Source organism: Heptranchias perlo, chromosome 25 (assembly GCF_035084215.1).
Source record: "Heptranchias perlo isolate sHepPer1 chromosome 25, sHepPer1.hap1, whole genome shotgun sequence".
Lineage (NCBI taxonomy): Eukaryota > Metazoa > Chordata > Chondrichthyes > Hexanchiformes > Hexanchidae > Heptranchias > Heptranchias perlo.
This window is the reverse complement of record NC_090349.1, coordinates 8,454,749-8,470,679: the sequence shown is the minus strand read 5'-3', so window position 1 is coordinate 8,470,679 and position 15,931 is coordinate 8,454,749.

Here is a 15,931-nt window from a genome sequence, read left to right as displayed (position 1 = left end):
AATGTAAGGAATCTTACAACACCAGGTTATAGTCCAACAGTTTTATTTGAAAATCACAAGCTTTCGGAGCTTTCCTCCTTCGTCAGGTGTGTGAAGGTTTCCATCAAAGCACCGCATATATAGTCACAGAACAATGCCTGGTGATTACAGATAATCTTTCCAACTGCCTGTTATCACACCTCTGCGTGGATGGTGTTCAGACAGGGGAACATTACACCTACGACCACTGAATACCCAAGCGATCAGATTACAAAGACAGAGATAGAGAGAGAGAGAGACAAAGAATGGCCAGTTGTATTAAAAACAGATAACTTATTTCCCCCCCCCTGGTGGGGTTACATGTAGCACGACATGAACCCAAGATCCCAGTTGAGGCCATCCTCATGGGTGCGGAACTTGGCTATCAATTTCTGCTCGACGATTTTGCGTTGTCGTGTGTCTCGAAGGCCGCCTTGGAGAACGCTTACCCGAAGATCGGAGGCTGAGTGTCCTTGACTGCTGAAGTGTTCCCCGACTGGGAGGGAACTCTCCTGTCTGGCGATTGTCCGTTCATCCGTTGTCACAGTGTCTGCATGGTCTCGCCAATGTACCATGCTCCGGGGCATCCTTTCCTGCAACGTATGAGGTAGACAACGTTGGCCGAGTCACAGGAGTATGAACCATGTACCTGGTGGGTGGTGTCCTCTCGTGTGATGGTGGTATCTGTGTCGATGATCTGGCATGTCTTGCAGAGGTTGCCGTGGCAGGGTTGTATGGTGTCGTGGACGCTGTTCTCCTGAGAGCTGGGTAATTTGCTGCGAACGATGGTCTGTTTGAGGTTGGGTGGATGTTTGAAGGCGAGTAGTGGAGGCGTGGGGATGGCCTTAGCGAGGTGTTCGTTGTCATCGATGACATGTTGAAGGCTGCGAAGAACATGGCGTAGTTTCTCCGCTCCGGGGAAGTACTGGACAACGAAGGGTACTCTGTTGGTTGTGTCTCGTGTTTGTCTTCTGAGGAGGTCTATGCGATTCTTCGCTGTGGCCACTCGGAACTGTCGATCGACGAGTCGAGCGTCGTATCCCGTTCTTACGAGGGCGTCTTTCAGCGTCTGTAGGTGTCCATCGTGTTCCTCCTCGTCTGAAGGAGCAAGGCCTTTGAAGGAGCAGGCAGGTATCGTACTGCAGTGCGTTCATTTCAAACTAGGCAGCAGAGTTGAAGTCCCAGCGTCACACTCAGGCTTTTGTTACCGTGGTTTCATTGGTCCCAGCTGTGAAAGCATAGGATGTAAAATTGTCTGGGACAGCATCAGTTCTCACTTCATGCAAATGTTTCGTCGGATCAGCAAAGCAATGAGACTTACCCCATTGCTGGAGATGTCAGTGAGGTGAACCATCCTCCGTATCACCTGACTAAGTAGAAAAGTGTAGATATAAAGTTGTGTAGATGGGAGCAGGAGTTTCAAAGTGACATCATAGAATCATCGAAACTTACGGCACAAAAGGAGGCCATTCGGCCCATTGTGTCTGTGCCGGTCAAAAAAGAGCTACCCTCCTAATCCCACTTTCCAGCACTTGGTCTGTAGCCTGTAGGTTATGGCACTTCATGTGCATATCCAAGTACTTTTTAAATGTGATGAGGGTTTCTGCCTCTACCACCCTTTCAGGCAGCGAGTTCCAGACCCCCACCAACCTCTGGCTGAAAATAATTCTCATAGACATAGACAGGTTAAGTGTGTGGGTACAACTGTGGCAGTTGGAGTTCAATGTGGGAAAGTGTGAGGTCATCCACATTGGATTCAAAAAAGATAAATTGGAATATTTTCTTAATGGCGTGAGACTAGGAACTGTGGAGGAGCAAAAGGATTTGGGTGCCGAGCAAAGTTGGAATGTTGGCCTTTATCTCAAAGGGGCTGAAATACAAAAGGGGAGGATGTGATGCTTCAGTTGTAGAGACTTGGTCAGACCCCATCTGGAGTACTGTGTTCAGTTTTGGGCACCACACCTCAGGAAGGATATATTGGCCTTGGAGGGAGCACCTTGCAGATTCACCAGCATGATACCATGGCTTAAAGGGTTAAATCTTGAGGACCAAGATGCATAAACATGGCTTGTATATCCTTGAGTTTAGAAGGTTGAGGGGTGATCTAATTGAGTGTTTATAATGATTAAAGGCTTCAATAGGGTAAATACAGAGAAACTATTTCCTCTGGTGGGAGAATCCAGAACAAGGGGGCACAGTCTTAAAATTAGAACTAGGCGATCCAGGAGTGAAATCAGGAAGCACTTTGTCACATAAAGGATAGTGGAAATCTGCAGACTGAGATTGACACATTTTTGTTAGGTAAGGATATCAAGGTGATATGGATCAAAGGCGAGGTAATTGGAGTTGAGGTACAGATCGGCCATGATCTAATTGAATGGCAGAACAGGCTCGAGGGATGAATGGACTACTCCTGTTCCTATGTTCCTGTGTAAATGGAAAATGTAAGGTACACGGCAGAATCTGAAAGAGAAAATACAGGCTCATGTTTTGCTTGTAATCCTTCAGCAGGATTGGCACAACTCATAAACCCTCCTACGGGACTGACAAGGACATGTCCAAGAAAACAAAGAGGTGAGGAGATGTAGCATTGAAATCTACCAGGCACTTTCATGAAGAGGCAGCTAATGGGTTGAGTAGCCCATGAACAGATTTTGAAATGCCAGGCTGAAGTGTATTCTCTAACTTTGAGTGTCTAGTGGTGGGAGACCTCGCCTGCCTCCACTGCATATCGGAAAACCGAGGGAAGTGTGTACCCAGAAAATGACCCCCTTTAAAGTGCCGTACCCTGCATGAGAAAAGTGTAATCGTTGCTGAGTAACAAAAGGAAGAGATGTAGGATGCAATGGAGTGAGCAACACGTGGCATCCAACTTATGGTGAGCTTTTGGTTTCACAGAGTATTTTGTTTTAGGAGGTGGGACTCAGAGGATTGTGAATCTTTGGAATTCTCTACCCCAGAGGGCTGTGGATGCTGAGTCGTTGAATATAATCAAGGCTGAGATCGATAGATTTTTGGACTCTAGGGAAATCAAGGGATATGGGGAGTGGAGTCGAGGTCGAAGATCAGCCATGATCTTATTGAATGGCAGAGCAGGCTCGAGGGGCCGAATGGCCTATTCCTGCTCCTATTTCTTATGCTCTTATGTTCACGAAATCAGATTTTTCTTGCAGTAATAAAATGGAAGGAATGGAGGACTTAAGCTGGAGATTCCGAGTTAACAGGTAGGTGGGGCTTCGGTTTAACGTCTTATCTGAAGTGTGGCATTTTTAACGGCGCCAAATTCCCTCAGCACTGCAATGAAATGTCAGCATAGATTACATGCTCAAGTTCTGGACTGGGGCTTGTACCCACAACATTTTGACACGGATGAGAGGTCTACCAGCTGGCACCTGAATAGAAATAAGTACTTCACTTTTGATTGGGACTGCAATGAAGGGATCATTAATATTATATATTTGGCAGAATGACGATAAAACATGCACGATGGATGTCATTATCTCTTCACTCGGCTGCTGACACACAACTTCCTGGGTAATTGCAGCTATAAAACTGCCAGTGATCCTCTGATTTCTCCAGAAACTCATCAGTTTAGAAAAGAAGGTCGATGTGTGTACTGGAGCATTGCTTTCATCTTGGATGCAGTCCAAGTCTTACTGGGGCTCGACCACAACATTTGGTTTGCAAGCTTTTGGTGGCCTTTCTGCTCTTTGCATATCCCAAGTGCAGCACAAAGAATGTTCTTCTCTCTCTGTCAGCATTCGAGAGGCTCACTTTTCATCCATATTTAGGCTCTTTCTTCAGGAATCCTCATCATCTACTGCTGCTCTGTGGTATTCTGTCTGTTCTTCAGAAGCTTGGAGAATTTTGGTCCTTCTTCAATGTTCTTTCCCCCCCCCAACCCCCAACTCCTTTCCCCTGGCTCTCTACTTGCTTAAAAACTGTTAAATCTCTAACACCTTCCATTCTGATGAAAGGTCATCGACCTAAAACGTTATCTCTGTTTCTCTCTCCACAGATGCTGCCTGACCTGCTGAGGGTTTCCAGCACTTTCTGTTTTAACCCCAAAATAGGTTTGGATCTTCTTACGAAGTTAGGAGTGAGAAGGGGAATCAGGCACAGCTTTTTTTTTTACACACCAAGGGGTGGTGGACGTGTTACCTAGAGAGGTCCTTGAAGCAGACAATGAGTCCCTGAAAATCCATGGGAAATGGGGGGTGAAGAGTGGGGGGCTGAGGGGTGGGGGGGGGGTGAAGGGTGGGGGGAGTGAAGGGTGGGGGGGTGAAGAGTGGGGGGGTGAAGTGTGGGGGGGGAAGAGTGGGGGGGTGAAGGGTGGGGGGTGAAGGGTGGGGGGATGAAGATTGGGGGGGTGAAGAGTGGGGGGGGTGAAGAGTGGGGGGTGAAGGGTGGGGGGGTGAAGAGTGGGGGGGTGAAGAGTGGGGGGTGGGTGAAGAGTGGGGGGGGTGAAGAGTGGGGGGTGAAGGGTGGGGGGTGAAGAGTGGGGGGGTGAAGGGTGGGGGGGTGAAGAGTGGGGGGTGGGTGAAGAGTGGGGGGGGTGAAGAGTGGGGGGTGGGTGAAGAGTGGGGGGGGTGAAGGGTGGGGGGGTGAAGAGTGGGGGTGGGTGAAGAGTGGGGGCGTGAAGAGTGGGGGGTGGGTGAAGAGTGGGGGGGTGAAGGGTGGGGGGATGAAGAGTGGGGGGGGGTGAAGAGTGGGGGGTGAAGGGTGTGGGGGTGAAGGGTGGGGGGGTGAAGAGTGGGGGGTGAAGAGTGGGGGGTGAAGGGTGGGGGGGGTGAAGGGTGGGGGGGTGAAGAGTGGGGGGGTGAAGAGTGGGGGATGAAGAGTGGGGGGTGAAGAGTGGGGGGTGTGAAGAGTGGGGGGATGAAGAGTTGGGGGGGTGAAGGGGGTGAAGAGTGGGGGGTGAAGGGTGGGGGGTTGAAGGGTGGGGGGGTGAAGAGTGGGGGGTGAAGGATGGGGGGTGAAGGGTGGGGGGGTGAAGAGTGGGGGGTGAAGGGTGGGGGGTGAAGAGTGGGGGGTGAAGGGTGGGGGGGTGAAGGGTGGGGGGGTGAAGAGTGGGGGGGTGAAGAGTGGGGGGTGAAGGGTGGGGGGTGAAGGGTGGGGGGGTGAAGAGTGGGGGGGTGAAGAGTGGGGGGTGAAGGGTGGGGGGTGAAGGGTGGGGGGGGTGAAGAGTGGGGGGTGAAGGGTGGGGGGTGAAGAGTGGGGGGTGAAGGGTGGGGGGTGAAGGGTGGGGGGGTGAAGAGTGGGGGGTGAAGGGTGGGGGGTGAAGAGTGGGGGGTGAAGGGTGGGGGGTGAAGGGTGGGGGGGGTGAAGAGTGGGGGGTGAAGGGTGGGGGGTGAAGAGTGGGGGGTGAAGGGTGGGGGGTGAAGGGTGGGGGGGGTGAAGGGTGGGGGGGTGAAGAGTGGGGGGGTGAAGAGTGGGGGATGAAGAGTGGGGGGGGTGAAGAGTGGGGGGTGTGAAGAGTGGGGGGTGTGAAGAGTGGGGGGATGAAGAGTTGGGGGGGTGAAGGGTGTGAAGAGTGGGGGGTGAAGGGTGGGGGGGTGAAGGGTGGGGGGTGAAGAGTGGGGGGTGAAGGATGGGGGGTGAAGGGTGGGGGGGTGAAGAGTGGGGGGTGAAGGGTGGGGGGGTGAAGAGTGGGGGGTGAAGGGTGGGGGGGGTGAAAGGTGGGGGGTGAAGGGTGGGGGGGGTGAAGAGTGGGGGGTGAAGGGTGGGGGGTGAAGGGTGGGGGGGGTGAAGAGTGGGGGGTGAAGGGTGGGGGGTGAAGGGTGGGGGGGTGAAGAGTGGGGGGTGAAGGGTGGGGGGTGAAGGGTGGGGGGGGTGAAGAGTGGGGGGTGAAGGGTGGGGGGTGAAGGGTGGGGGGGGTGAAGAGTGGGGGGTGAAGGGTGGGGGGTGAAGAGTGGGGGGTGAAGGGTGGGGGGTGAAGGGTGGGGGGGTGAAGAGTGGGGGGTGAAGGGTGGGGGGTGAAGAGTGGGGGGTGAAGGGTGGGGGGTGAAGGGTGGGGGGGGGTGAAGAGTGGGGGGTGAAGGGTGGGGGGTGAAGAGTGGGGGGTGAAGGGTGGGGGGTGAAGGGTGGGGGGGGTGAAGGGTGGGGGGGTGAAGAGTGGGGGGGTGAAGAGTGGGGGATGAAGAGTGGGGGGGTGAAGAGTGGGGGGTGTGAAGAGTGGGGGGTGTGAAGAGTGGGGGGATGAAGAGTTGGGGGGGTGAAGGGTGTGAAGAGTGGGGGGTGAAGGGTGGGGGGTGAAGGGTGGGGGGGGTGAAGGGTGGGGGGTGAAGAGTGGGGGGGTGAAGAGTGGGGGATGAAGAGTGGGGGGGGTGAAGAGTGGGGGGTGTGAAGAGTGGGGGGTGTGAAGAGTGGGGGGATGAAGAGTTGGGGGGGTGAAGGGTGTGAAGAGTGGGGGGTGAAGGGTGGGGGGGTGAAGGGTGGGGGGGTGAAGAGTGGGGGGTGAAGGATGGGGGGTGAAGGGTGGGGGGGTGAAGAGTGGGGGGTGAAGGATGGGGGGTGAAGGGTGGGGGGGTGAAGAGTGGGGGGTGAAGGGTGGGGGGGTGAAGGGTGGGGGGGTGAAGAGTGGGGGGGTGAAGAGTGGGGGTGAAGGGTGGGGGGGGTGAAGAGTGGGGGGGTTGTCCCGCAGGGTCTCTTGCTGTACCTCCAGTTGAATCCTCAGGTAAATGGCCATTCCATGATTCCCCTAGTGGTCCCACTGGTCTCCTGAAGTCATGGTGGGACACCAAGAGAATCCCTACGGAATCTCAGGGCCTATAAATCTGTTCATGCAACAATGGGATATGTTTCTGCAGTAAGAAGGGATTAAATGGTGTGATAAGGTGGGCTAAGATCTAAGGTGGGCTGAGATCTATCAAAAGAGTTTTTTTGTGTGTGACACCCACTTTCCAGTCTCCAGGAATGATCCCGTGTTTGAAGCTCGGCACTTGCTTCATTTCACAATTGAGGTAGAGCTGTGCCATCTGTAACTGTTACTGGCTAATTCGGGAATCATCACAAATAATTACCGCCAGACTGTTAAAGACTCCTTTCCTGCATTTCTCATCATAATTCTTCACTAATAAATAGGTAATCCATAAAAGTAAAGCTTGTTTTCTACGATTGTTTTCAGCAGCTGAAATTAGTGGTAAAGTGTAAGGTCAGTAATTGTAATATAAAGTCCGGGCGAACCACTCGGTATTTAGCTCGGTATTGGCTTCTTTCGTTATCATGGTACGTAAGGGGTTAAAGCCCTGCTTCACTCACAGAAACCATGCCCCAACCTAACTTGATGCATTGTTGCAATAATTATTTGGTTAGTTGCTGGGCAGTTGCTTGAGGGAGGAGACAAGCCAATCAATTCAAATATGCTGTGTGATTTGATCTGATCTGCGTCTGATTGGCAGCTTTTTAAAGTTAACTTCACGAAGCTCCAGTTACTGTTTGGGAGAGACATCCTAGCTCACTCCCTTCATATCTTTGCGTATGATCTGGAGCCTTCAAAGAGAAGCTGTCTGACTGTGACCACTGAAGAGAATGGGAGAAGCCAGATAACTTCTGTAGTTAATGAAGATAGAGTTATAGAAGCTCTACATAAAAAAGAATTTATGACATAGTTTTAGCATCAGGGCTGCAAATTATTTATTATTTTCTGCTGTACAAGGGGTTAGCAAAGTTTAACAGCCAATGAAGACTGACACTTCAGTGCAGTGCTAAGGGAGTGCTGCACTGTTGGAGGTGCCATCTTTCCGATGAAACATTAGCCGTGTCTGCCCTCTCAGGTGGACGAGAAAGATCCCACGGCACTATTCAAATAAGAGCAGGGGAGTTCTCCCGGTGACTTGGCCAATATTTATCCCTTAATCAGGCGTGGTGCCGGAGGATTGGAGGATTGCTAACGTCGTACCGTTGTTTAAAAAGGGAGCGAAGGCTAGACCGAGTAATTACAGGCCAGTCAGCCTAACCTCGGTAGTGGGCAAATTATTGGAATCAATTCTGAGGGACAGGATAAACCGTCACTTAGAAAGGCACGGATTAATCAAGGACAGTCAACACAGATTTGTTAAGGGGAGGTCATGTCTGACTAACTTGATTGAATTTTTCGAGGTGACAAGGAGGTTCGACGAGGGTAGTGCATTTGATGTAGTCTACATGGATTTTAGCAAGGTTTTTGACAAGGTCCCACATGGCAGACTGATCAAAAAAGTACAAGTCCATGGGATCCAAGGGAAAGTGGCAAGTTGGATTCAAAATTGGCTCAGTGGCAGGAAGCAAAGGGTAATGGTTGACGGGTGTTTTTGTGACTGGAAGGCTGTTTCCAGTGGGGTTCCGCAGGGCTCAGTACTAGGTCCCCTGCTTTTTGTGATATATATTAATGAGTTGGACTTAAATGTAGGTGGCATGATTAAGAACTTTGCAGATGATACAAAAATTGGCTGTGTGGTTGATAGTGAGGAGGAAAGCTGTAGACTGCAGGAAGATATCGATGCACTGGTCAGGTGGGCAGAAAAGTGGCAAATGGAATTCAATCCGGAGAAGTGTGCGGTAATGCATTTGGGGAGGGCAAACAAGGCAAGCGAGTACACAATAAGTGGGAGAATACTGAGAGGTGTAGAGGAAGTGAGGGACCTTGGAGTGCATGTCCACAGCTCCCTGAAAGTAGCTGGACAGATAGATAAGGTGGTTAAGAAGGCATACAGAATACTTTCCTTTATTAGCCGAGGCACAGAATATAAGAGCAGAGAGGTTATGCTAGAACTGTATAAAATACTGATTAAGCCTCAGCTTGAGTACTGCCTGCAGTTCTGGTCACCACATTACAGGAAGGATATAATTGCACTAGAGAGGGTGCAGAGGAGATTTACGAGGATGTTGCCAGGGACTGGAGAATTTTAGCTATGAGGAAAGATTGGATAGGCTGGGGTTGTTCTCTTTGGAACAAAGGAGGCTGATGGGTGAGGTGTACAAAATTATGAGGGGCCTAGATAGAGTAGATAGGAAGGACCTATTTCCCTTAGCAGAGAGGTCAATAACCAGGAGGCATAGATTTAAAGTGATTGGTAGAAGGATTAGAGGTGAGCTGAGGAGAAAATTTTTCACCCTGAGGGTGGTGGGGTTTGGAACTCACTGCCTGAAAGGGTGGTAGAGGCAGAAACCCTCAACTCAATTAAAAAGTACTTGGATGTGCACCTGAAGTGCTGTGACCTACAAGGCTACGACTAAGTGCTGGAAAGTGGGATTAGGCCCTCATTTTCGGCCGGCGCAGACACGATGGGCCGAATGGCCTCCTTCTGTGCCGAAAATTTTGTATGATTCTATAACCAACACCTAAAACAGATGAACTGGTCATTTATTTCATTGCTGTATGTGGGACCTTGCTGTGCGCAAATTGGCTGTTGCATTTCCTACATGACAACAGTGACTACACTTCAAAAGTACTTCATTGTTTGTAAAGCACTTTGGGATGTCCTGAGGTCATGAAAGGTGCTATATAAAGTTTGTTTCTTTCATTGTAAAAATATGTATCATTTTTCCTACTATTTATTTGTTCCATTACCGTTTAATAAATTTATATGGCAGTTAAAGCCCAACACAAAATCCAGTGTAATGTTATTCTATCACTCTAGAAGAAAAGGAAGATCCCGTAGAGGCAAGGGTTGGAACCAGTGACTGAAATAATCTGATAAAGGGTTCTCTGATATCCCAGGCATGCTAAGATATTATGCCTAGATATCAAGGCAAGTGGAAATTCTGAGTTTAGGAGCAAGGGTCCACCTGCAAGAGTACTGTAGTCTGAAACACAGAAGTCAAAATTATCTGGAGTCAAAATGGTAAAATACACCTAAAAATGTATCAGTCCTCGCATTAGCATAATGTTAAAATCCCTTCTCTTTATTCGTACCGTGCCACGCTGTGGAGACCTGTCACTTTGGTTTTTCCTTCTTACCAGCGAGTTCCTCTACTAGCAGTGGGACCATCAATGAGCAGCATCATTGGAAACCCTGCAGATCAGTACCGGAATTTGGCCCAGAAATAGTAGCCGAGAAATAGTAGCCAATCAAGCTTAGAAAAGATCCATATCAGCACTAAACGGACATGTATCGAAACCCATACTCTACCCCATATTATGTACAAGCTTATACCACCCACCACTCCATGCAAACACCCTTAGCATACTACACCTGAATTATACCCACACACCCTCAACCCATATTCAAGCTTACACCTGTATCTAAACAAATTCTTATACTCAGAGCCATAACAGATAAATGATTTTTTAAAAATCCATTCCTCTTAAAGCAGATGTTTTGGGCTGTCGTGTCTTCCTCGCCCAGTTTGAAGTCACACGGCCATTGACTGTCCGTCAAGTGATACATTTCTCCAAATATGGATTCTACAAGAAAAGGTGCAGTGATGCCCATATCACCATGGTCTCTTTTCGTCTCACTTGAAAAGTGTTTTGTATTAAACAAATGAAATATCTTCAAAACACAGACATAGTCTGAGTAAACGATACAACATCCAAAGATGCAGGAACTTGATAATGATAACTATCAGCAGCATCATTGTATCATCCAACAAATGTACAACTGCAATAGTTTTTACTTGCTATCTGGGCCTGTTATGACACAGCTTAAATTTCAAATGCAGTTCACGCTCAGGAGAACCAAGTTGGAGAAACATGACGTATATTATATATTTTTTTAATTCATTCTCGGGATATGGGCATTGCTGGCAAGGCCGGCATTTATTGCCCGTCCCTAGTTGCCCTTCAGTAAGCCTTCCTGAACCGCTGCAGCCCGTGTGGTGAAGGTGCTCCCACAGTGCTGTTAAGTAGGGAGTTCCAGGATTTTCACACAGTGATCATGAAGGAATGGTGATATATTTCCAAGTTGGGATGGTGGGTGACTTGGGAGGGGAACTTGGATGTGATGATGTTCCCATGCACTTGCTGCCCCCTTGTCCTTCAAGGTAGTGGAGTTTGTGGATTTGGGAGGTGTCTCTTGGCCCCGAACGGATGTTGCCCCAATCTCCCGCCATAACTTCGGAAAGACGGCAGATTTTAGCCATTTGCACCGTTTCTCCGGGGGGAATTCCGTTAATCTCCCTTCGGACTCATGGCAGGAAATCAGAGAAACCTCGGCGGAATGTCAGGGCCCTTATTCTTTAAGGCAATTAAAAAGATCAAAAGACAAAAGGATCAAAAGGCAAAGGATAAAAAGACGTTTCACCTTTTTTACCTCTGCTGCTATTTAAAAACTTACCTCAATAGTGTTGCCATTTCTGAAGAATCCACTTGCAGGAAAGATTGAATGTAAAGTTTTATTGTTATTTTTTAACCTTTCTTATCTTTTTATTCTCTCTTTCAAATACTGTAGTCATTCCACAATAATAGTGTTTCTGACAAAACATCTTCGACCTGAAACGTTAACTCTGTTTCTTTCTCCACGGATGCTGCCTGACTTGCTGAGTATTTCCAGCATTTTCTGTTTTTATTTCAGATTTCCAGCATTCGCAGTATTTTGCTTTTAACACAATAGATCTGTGGTTCCTCCCTTGAACAATAATCGCTGCCAAGACACCTTTAAGGACTGTCTCTTGTTTTTGTACAGCTCCGGGATTCAGTGCCCACATTCCAGTCAGTTTGAATGAAGCTTTGACTGAATCATTCCACCGACCAGCGTACATGTATATGCATGTGGTTCCAAAATGAGTATCAGGCAATGCTGCAGTCAGCAGGCCGTGTACGACAATCTCAGAGGCACAGCCACCTTCTACTCTCACCTAGAGAAGATAGGTTGCAATGTACTACCCCACTTCCCAGAGATGTGGGTGCATGGGATCAACCTCCCACATAAAGCAGTTAGCAATATGTCAATTAAAACCTTTTAAAAAAGAGCTGGGTGAATATTAGTTAGGGATAGAATAGAGAGTTATGAGGATAAGTGTAAGAGATAATAGAACAGAAAGAAGAATTTTAATTTATATAGCGCCTTTCACGACCTCGGGACATCTCAAAGCGCTTCACAGCCAATGAAGTACTTTTTGAAGTGTAGTCATTGTTGTAATGTAGGAAACATGGCAGCCAATTTGCACACAGCAAGCTCCCACAAACAGTAATGTGATAATGACCAGATAATCTGTTTCAGTGACATTGGTTGAGGGATAAATATTGGTCAGGACACCGGGGAGAACTCCCCTGCCCTTCTTTGAAATAGTGCCATGGGATCGTTTATGTCCACCTGTGTGGGCAGACAGGACCTCAGTTTAACATCTCAACCAAAAGACGGCACCTCCGACAGTGCAGCACTCCCTCAATACTGCACTGGGAGCGTCAGCCTAGATTATGTGCTCAAGCCTCTGGAGTGGGGCTCGAACCCAGGACCTTCTACTTTGTAGGCCATAATGGACCTTGAGCTGGTGAGATCTTGGAAGGCAACTGGCCTGAGATATATGAACTCCAGTTTTATAACACTCGCCTTGCTATAGGGGAGTGTGAGTCACAAAATCAGATGTGCAGGCTAAGTGCACCCAATTCTCAGCACGCTGCATTTCACTGCAGACAAAACTGCCATGTTTTTCGAGGCTGCACCGGTGACCTCATTAAACCTACCGAAATTATTCAAAGTAGTCCTACGCCACATCAAGCAGCTTTTTTTTGTTGCCATCCCTTTCTGGGTAGCACTGTGTGCCCTGTGAAACGAGCGTCACAGTGTGTGTACACAGCACTGACCCTGTTGCCACCTCCCTGCCAGACCTGTAGCTCTGCTCTCCTCTGGAGAAGGTGCCTTGGGAATGCCAATTGCAGCAACCACCTCAGTCAATGGCACCTCAAACTTTGTCATCAATAGAGGACAAATTCAGGACTTGTGCTGCACAGCAGAGGTGGGAGTACTGAGGGCATCTTCCCAACTCCACATGATCAAGGTAAAAAAGAGACTTCGAAATGGGGAACGCGTGTGGGTAGGAACATAGGAACAGGAGTAGGCCATTCAGCCCCTTGAGCCTGTTCATGACTGATCTTAACTTCATTTACTTGCCTTGGTTCCATAACCCCTAATACCTGTACCTAATAAAAATCTATCAATCTCAGTTTTGAAATTTTCAACTGACCCCCAGCCTCAATAGTTTTTTGGGGGAAGAGAGTTCCAGATTTCCACTACCCTTTGTGTGAAGAAGTGCTTCCTGATATCACCCCTTAACGACCTAACTCTAATTTTAAGGTTATGTCCCCTTGTTCTGGACTCCCCCCACCAGAGGAAATAGTTTCTCTCTATCTGTCCTATCATATCCTTTAATCATCATAAACACCTCAATTAGATCACCCCTTAATCTTCTACACTCAAGGGTATACAAGCCTAGTCTATGCAACCTGTCCTTATAATTTAACCCCTTTATCCCCAGTATCGTTCTGGTGAATCTGTGCCGCACCCTCTCAAAGGCCAATATATCCTACCTGAGGTGCGGTGCCCAGAACTGAACGCAGTACTCCAGAGGGGGTCTGACCAGACCTTTATACAACTGTAGCATAACGTCCACCCTTTTGTATTCAAAAGCATGGACCCATCTTTTCACTCTGTCATACAATATTTCATCATAATGCATTAAATATATTCACGTTACATGCGAGTGAAACTCCAGGCTACAATCATCTTCAGTTTAATGTAAAATATTTCTGCAAAAGAGATCTCCCAGCACTAATTCTTTTTTTAATCATTTCATCTAAACAGGAAAAGCAAGTTTGAAGGCGAATGTTTTGCAATGACTAACCTTTTTAACTAGCTGATAATGGCAGGGAGCCTCCAGCTAGGTGCTGGAACACTTCAGAACCTAGAAGCGTTCCAGTGAAGCATTTGTTTGTGAGGATATTTTTGGAGCATTTTGCAGCAGTTGGGAGATTGCTAAAACAAAAACTGAAGATGCTGGAAATTCACAGTGGGCCCCATCAACATCTGAAAGAGAAAAGATGGGTTAATGTTTCAGGTAACAGGAAAAGAAAAGGCGGGCAGCAGAGTCCTTTTTTTGATAGTCTTGACTATTTGCACTGCCCTGTTTATGTACACAGCTCCTGCTCCTCTACTCCACTTAAAATCTTACCATTTGAAATGTATTTCCTTTCCCAGCTCTTACTTCCAAAATCATTAGTTCATGTTTCTCTACACTGAACTGTATTTGCCACCTATCTGCCCAGCCTGGGAGGCTATCCATATCCTCATGCAGTATTTCACAATCCTCATCACAATTTGCCATACCCAACCCCCCTCCACCACCCCCATCCCCAAATTGCCTTGAACAGCAAATGTTGTTCTTACTCTCCTAGTTCCCAAGTCTGGATCGTTTATATATACATCGTAAATAAGAGCGACCCAGTGCAAACCCTTGTGGAACACCACTCATCACATCTTTCCAATCTGAGACATTTCCTTTTACCTCGACACTCCTTTCCTACCCTTAAACCTGCTTCTTTCTGCTACTATCACCCATCCCTTAAACTGCCATGAGGGGTAGCGGTAGACCCTGAGGCAGTGGTAGAAGTCCCGCTGCAGGTCGGGGGCTCAGTACTGGGCACCTCTTCAGGCCTCAATCACTGACCTTTGTTTTTAGGCCTTGGCTCAGTCTGAGGCTGAGAATAACCTTTATCTGCAGATCTTTGAGACTCTTCTGCCCCCCTTAATTCGGCTCCTCCACTTCTGGGCATCCCACTGCAGCACCACTGATGCAGCCTTACAGTGGTGGGCTCCATGCGACTGGAGGAGAACCTGCCAGGAGCCCGCCCTGCATCGTTAATCTGCCCAGAACCCAGAAAAATGGTCAGACTCCCGGTGGGATCGGGGCAGCTGGCGGAGGTCCTGCCTCAATCCACCTCAGAGGAAAATCGAGCTCTGTGTGTTCATGCTTCGATGGGCCGTACCCCACAATGGACCGTGCCCCACCTTGGGCCGTACCCCACAATGAACCATGCCCCACCATGGGCCATATCCCAGCAGGGGCTGTACCCCACCCCACCATGGGCTATGCCCCACAATGTCCACACTTTTAATGAGATTATAATGAAGCCCCCTTTCCCCTGAGAGATCCTATTAAATTACAGTTTCTAAAAATATTAGGTTTTTACTAAGATCTTGTTAACTGGTGGGTCAATCACTTTAGTGATCCTGCCACCAACGATGGCAATTGAAGTACACTCCTCCTCCAAAGCAAGCAACTTCATCCTTATGGAGGTGAGGGGAGGGGAAGGGAGGAAGCAGCAGTGGGTGACACTGTCCCAGTTGTGCTGCTCAAGGTTCACGTTTTGTCCACCTTTTGCCCCAGTGTATCTTCAATGTTGTTACCAAGCCAAGCAGCGGAATGTTTGTAACTGGGGAGAGAAAGAGAGAAAGCCTGGTGCCCTGATAAGAAGAGAGGCAACCAGGCTCCATCACAGACCTGTTTGTTGAGATTGCTAATGACTTGGGACTTGCTTCAGCTGCCTACGCCCTAAGTTCTGGAATTCCTTCCCTAAACCTCTGCACCTCTCTACCTCTCTCCCCTCCATTAAGATGCTCCTTAAAACTTTGACCAAGCCTTTGGTCACCTGTCTTAAATCTCTTCATGCGGCTCAGTGTCAAATTTTTGTTTGGTAACGCTCCTGTGAGGCACCTTGAGACATTTTACCGCGTTAAAGGTGATATATAAATGCAAGTTCTTGTTGTTATTATTGTTTTCTTGTTCACCTGCTGGGGCAATTCAATCATTCTCCAGATGGAGAATGAACCATTATCTGGAGGGTGGTGTCGTCAACACAAAAAAGTTAGAGCAGTGTACGGCTAGACCCATTTCTAGAACATTCAGTCCTGTTCGGCATTCGGTTCTCACTGTAAAGCTGGGCGCTGGTGGTGTTACCGATGGGCTGTTGAATTGGATATGTTGACATCCTCAC